The sequence below is a fragment of the Poecile atricapillus genome, chromosome 4 (genome assembly GCF_030490865.1).
Source record: "Poecile atricapillus isolate bPoeAtr1 chromosome 4, bPoeAtr1.hap1, whole genome shotgun sequence".
NCBI lineage: Eukaryota > Metazoa > Chordata > Aves > Passeriformes > Paridae > Poecile > Poecile atricapillus.
Window position 1 is genome coordinate 18,000,305 of NC_081252.1, and position 6,470 is coordinate 18,006,774.

The window sequence follows — 6,470 nt, forward strand, 5'->3', positions numbered from 1 at the left end:
GGCAATTCAGGGCAGGTACCCATATGTTTATTCACCTATGTTCCTGGTGAAAAAAATGGGTTGAGGAACTGAGGGAGATGAAGAGTGTGCTGGTAATTTCTTCTTTTTGGTGGGCAGGGGAAGAGCCATGGTGTGCTGAGCTGAGAAAACAGCAATGCCATGATGTGCCCCTGCCTTCTGGTCTGTCTTCAGGCATGTTCAAGTGCATTTAGCAGATATTTTTCATAGCTTTCTGAAGCATTTTTTTTTCACTGCTGTGTAGAACTAAAGCCACACATGAGAGATTTTTTTTTTTTTAATGAAATCTAAACATAAAACGAAAATTTCACAAATCTGTTGGTCTGGCTGGTTCCCAGTCATGTGTATCTGAATTACATTACCACAATATTCCAGACATTAAATTAAAGACAGTAGGAACAAGTATAGTTGACATCTGTGCAAAATTTAAAACTAAGGAACTTCCAGTGGTTTCTTTAATCCCAGTCAAATTATGGCTTTTACCACATTCTATCTTCCATGATGCCAATTTTTTTTTTTCTTCTCTCTCTCTCAAATAGACTCACAAGATCACAACCATGCAGCTGCAAGGCGTCCTATGCTGTTCCTGTGTGGGCTGGCCATGCCAGCAGTCGCACCAGGGAGAGGAAGCTGGCACATCCCTGAGGGGCTGCTGCCCTGGCTTCCTTGCATTTTGGTGCCAACAGGAACATGCAGCACCTGGAAGAGGTGATCTCTGCTGAGCTGGAAATAGCTTTCATACCTTGTTTATTCTTATATTGGAAAGAAATTAGTAAGAGTTAAACTCCTTGTTGGGAGGAGTGTCCAGCACTGCAGCATGGCATCCAGGGAGACTGTGAAGTCCTTGGGGATTTTCAAGTCTTGCCTTGGCATAGGTTTGGCTGACCTGAGCTAGAGTCACAGGAGCTTGGATACAGGTGAGCACAGGAGCTCACCTTCAAGATTCCCCTCCAGTAAATGTTTTTAATACCCACTGGTCCATCCCTGGGGAAATGAGCAAAGACCATTGATAGCAGGACAGCACTAATTGCTTAACTGTAGCTATGACTTCTGACAATCCCCCCACGGTGAGGTGGGGAGGAGGGGGGGTTATGTTTCCACCTCTTTTTAGCCTCAAAGATGGTAGTGGCTTATAATAAACATGTCTAGGAGCAGTCAAAAATGTGGTTAAAGTGAATGAGTAACCTTTTGTTCAGGGTAACTAAACTCCCCAATGAGTGGTGGTAGTGGAGAAAGCCACAACTGAAGGCAAAGGCTGCTGTGGTCTGATCATCCAGGAGCTAAATCACATGAAGGCACATGAGGGGAGAGAGAGAGAGAGAGAAACATTTCTTTTTTTTTGGCTGGGGCTGGCAACTTCTGCCCTAAATCAGTGGTGCAGGCAGAGGCTGCCTGCTCTGGTGCTGCAGGCTCCCCTCTGCTGCTGCCCTCAGTGCCACCACTGTCCCTAGGGCTCCTCTCTGCAGCGTGTCCATGACACACTGGTACACATGGGAGCCAAGCAGGATGTCTGGCGATCCCCTGTATCCCCTTGTTTTCCTCCGTGTTTGTTCAGCTGTGAGTATATTTGGAAACTCATTGGTGGCGAATGGGCTGCTTTGATTTTGCAGAAGGAAGAATGTGGTGAAGACACTGTGTTTTCCACATTATCTGATTGATACCAGTCTTCTTTCCTCTTAATTGAAACAATCCGCTATGGCTTTGAGATTGCCCTAACCACACAGGCCAGAAAAAAAAAAAAGGAATAATTTTCTATTTTGTCATTGTATGTCTAAACATGAACAATATTTTCTATGAAGCTGGTCAGGCAAAAGTAAATAAAATATTGCGTATTGCCTTAAAAGAAACAATTCCCCTACCTTTGATACTTCCATCAAGAATTATTTTGGTGTGGAAAAACTGTAATTTTGCATGGTCTTTTTCCAAGAGGGAGAGGAATAAAATAACTTGAGCAAACATTGATGTTTTCTACCAGAATGAAAGGAATATTTTTCATAGAAACACAGGATCTTCTCATGCTTCTGGGTAGTTTTGTTTCTTCTGCATTTATTATCCCTCAGAGGTGAAAATTGCAATTTGAACTCAGCTTCTCAGGTTGCGATGTAGGGTGTTTGGATATGGTTCATGGACAGGGAGGTGACACTCATGGAGGCCAAGCAGACAATGAGGACACTGGCATGTTGAAGTGCCAGCCTTGATTCTTCCCCACCTTCCCAAACCACACATTTGTAAGTGAAACTGGGATTCAGAGCAATACTGGTGCTCTGGCAACAATCACATGTGCTTTGCATCTTGTTTATTGGGAAGAATGTGTCCACCAATCTTCCTGCTCTCAGCTTAGGAAGGAAACCACAAGACATCCCCACTCCTGGACTGCCAGCAAAAGTTGGGAATTAAAGATAAAATAAAGGCTCCACCATGTCTATTATTTGCTTGTTAGGGGCTGACAGCCCACCCTTGACACCACAAGGTAGAAATGTAAATTAGGACCATCCCCTGAAACATTTTCACATTGTGATCCAGACCTTAACTTCTGTGTCCACACAGACCAAGTGAGTTTTAACAGAGTGTGTAGGAAATGTCCTGTGAGTAAATCTGTGCATATTGCTCTTTCCAAGGGATCACAGTGGATTTAACGATATATGATGGCTTATTTCCTTGTTCTTTTCCATTTGTTTGATATTCAGTTATGATTTTTAAACAGCTACAAGAAACAAGATTCAAATAAATAGTCCAACTGTTCTTTAACATCAACCAGATATCTGATATCTTCTTGGCAATCTGGGATCCAGAAATCAATGAATAAATTGTCGTCATTCAGTGAATAAAATAGTCATCTGAATAAGCACAACACAGATGTGCCCTTTCACTTCAGTAACATGTACTGTAGGCAGAATACCTTAAACATGATGCAATTTTTACGTTTCATAATTCATGCTTTTTTTGTGAAACAGCATGTGTTTCCAGTTGTAATTGTTTGAAGGTACTGCTACAAATGATGGCTATTATTGTCTGTTGATGTTGGCTAGTCTTCCTAGAAACCTTTTTTCTCCCTGCTAGTAGAAGAGATCACTTTAACACAAATTAGCTCAATAAAAATATTTATTAAAACAACAGTCAACAATCTGCTCCTCCTAGCATGCATCCTGTACGGTATTAGAGTGAAAGCACATATTATCATGTTGCTAAAAAGAAAAGTACTGAAATAAAAAGATTTAAAAAAGAATAACAGTAGACAATCTGCTCAATCAGGCAGCCTAATTACTTAGGTGTGTAATTATAGAAATGACACAATGTTTATGCAAGTGTCTTCAGAATAACAATAAAGTGCAATGTGTTTTCTACCAAGGAAGCTTTACTTGAATAAATATGTGATTAGCCCAGCAGGGCTACTCACATGACAACAGAAGGGTAAACAGGGAGAGGCATTCCCTCATGCACAGTCAAAAGGGCATAAAGGCAAGGCTATGGAATATGGGGTTTTATCCATGTCTGAAAGGTTAGGGCTTGGCCTCATTATTCTTTAGCTGTGTTTCAGGCATTTGTGCAGAAGAGGTGGGCAGAGTAAACAGCTTAAAACTGTGACACTCAAGGCCCTCCACTGTGTCAGATAATGAGAAGCTGAAAAGGTGGGAGGATGCCTGTTTGCATTTGCATTGAACATTGCATTGAACATGTGTGTCTTGATTTGTCACTGTCTCTGTTCCACTTTTTTTATCTCATTTGCTCCTGGTCCAAGAAAGAATCCTAACCTCTGTGTCTTACTTCTAGATACCTCTGCTAATCACTCAAGCTACAGAGCAAATTCATCCTCTTTGCATTGAATTCTGACTCTTTACAGCCCTCTTTCATCTCTAATCTTCCCACTGCGACAGGAAAATGTGCCCTGCAGCAGTGCCTTATGATGTCAGAATGAGAGGCTTCTGGCTGGTTGAGCAAAAGAGTATTTAAAAGGCAAATTTAAATGTACAGGTTCTTACCACATAGTCATCACTGACCTCAAAAATGAAGGGAAAGGCCTCTCTGTAACTTGACCTGCAGTTTGCCCTCTGCAGCCTCTAAAATACTACAGAGTAGAAAATACTGCTGATTTGAGGGATGGCCTTCTGCATCACTTCTGTGCAAGGGTTCATGGTGGCAGGGTGGCTGTCCCTGGGGTGTTGGGTCCTCACTGTTTGCAACCAGTCTGTTTTCTGTGGCATTTCAGCAGATATGAAGCTGGCAAACTGCTTTAATCTGATAGTCAGTTTGTCATGGTATTTGGGACACGTTAGTAGCTGGATCTCAGTCCAGTTATTTCCCTAAAGTGCAATGGCCATGACTCTACTCACTGGCAGACATTACCTCACACCCTTATCTAGAGGTGGCCCAGGGTGACCTCCTGGCAGTGATGGTAAAAATGAATCAGGTTGCCTCAAGAGCGTAAAAAGATTTTGGCCACTTTTTCCACAGGTGGAAGTGGAAGATGGGATCTAGGGTCAGCAATCTGGGGTGAAATCTCTGAAGACTTGGGTTCAATGCTTCTTCTGTAATGGTATGATAAGACAAAAATGCAGCAACTGCTGCTGTAGCTTATGTGGCCTGTGAGTCCCTTCCAGGTACTTCTCAGGCCTGTCCCACACTGTTCTGCAAATCACAACTCTTCTGACATTTTCCAGGCAGGATTTTGGTTTTCCTTTTTCAAAACATTATTTATATTATTATATGGTAGGAGATATGCAGGAAAAATTTTGGCTCTGGCTTAAAGAATTTCCTGGTTGTGATAGGGTCCTTAACCCTTAAGGAGACTGAAATTACTCCCACTTTTTGCAGCATTCCTCATGATTCCCTAAACTTTCCAAAGGGGATCCTGGAAACATCAGCTCTGCATTTGCTTTAAGTTATGCAAGGAATTTAACACACAAGTAATCCAGACTTGAACACAGATGCCAAAAATTACTAGAAATATTTAGGAAATCCATGTGGATTTGGGTCACTAGGCCCCTTGGTATGAACAGCCAAATGCTCTGTGCCCCCTGCTCACTGAGCCTAGGAGGGAAAGGGGGCCAGAAACAGCTACAGACCAGAGAAGAGCTAAAATACAACACCTGTAAGCGCAAATCCATGTTCTGAAGGATGACCTCAGAGGTAAGGCTGAGCACTTCAATAGCTAGTAATGAATCAAAGCACTCCTGCACAAGGACAGGACTAGATGTGCAAAAGTTAACAGGATCCAGCAGATCAGCTGCTCATTTGGCACTCAAAGACATTCCCTCTACCAGAAAAGGTGTCCCAAAACACCAGAATATACACCACACTTTTGGATCCTTGGGGTCATGATGGTGCATGTCACATCTTGATTGTTCAATCCCTGGGGCACTTGCAGTGGAGCTGTGCTTTTTTTCCTAAATCAGGTTTGACACAGGGTGCCAGTCCCCAAGCTTTGACCAAAGTCTGAAGTTTTTCAAACTCAGCTGTGTTTGCATTCAGGAGTTGGAGAAGAGCATTAGACAGTCTGCATGAGAGTGTTAATCACATGGGGGTAACCCTTGCAGTGTTGGAACATCCAGCCACTGCCAGTGCTTAGGTCATCTCTGAGCCTCTGAATCCTTGACCTGCATCCAACAAAGCCGTGAGTCCTCCCACAATGGGAAAGTTAAATCACTTTTGGGGCACTTAAGGAGACTGTGTAAAAATATTGGAGGTCTGTCAGCACTTGCATGACTTAGCCTAAATCCTCTCAGCAGAGCAAATGTTCACAGTCTGAGGGGAAATCTTGCCTGTAGCTGTGCGCAAACCAACTAACTCAGTCTGAAAGGACCAAATTAACCTTGGATAAGAGCTTTTTGTGCATGGATGGTTAGTGGATTAAAAGAGATGTCTAAGCCTAAGCTAAGCAAGGGGAAGGAGAAGCCCTGGCCATGCACTTGTTCAGCCCGGCTCTGCTTCTCTCACGGGGAATTTCTTGTCTGCAAGAAGGACACCAAGGTGCTGGAGTGTGTCCAGGAGCTGTTGAAGGGTCTGGAGCACAAGTCTGATGAGAGGTAGCTGAGGGAGCTGGGGGTGTTCAGTTTGGAGAAAAGGAGGCTCAGGGAAGACCTTATCACTCTCTACAACTCCCTGAAAGGAGGCTGTAGCCATGTCAGGGTCAGTCTCTTCTCCCAGGTACCAAATGATTGGATGAGAAGACATGACCCCAAGTTGCGGTGAGGAAGATATAGATTGGATATCAGGAAAGATGTTTCTGTTGGAAGGGTTGTCAAACACTGGAACAGACTGCTCAGTAATGTACTAGAGTCATAAAGCCTGGAAGTGTTTAAAAGACATGTAGATGTGGCACCTGGGGACATGATTCTGTTGTGGATTTGGCAGTGCTGGGTTAACAGCTTGACTTGATGATCTGAGGAGTCATCTCTAACCCAAGTGATTCTATGATTCTTCTATTCCTTAGTGCTGTGTGACTGCAACCAGCC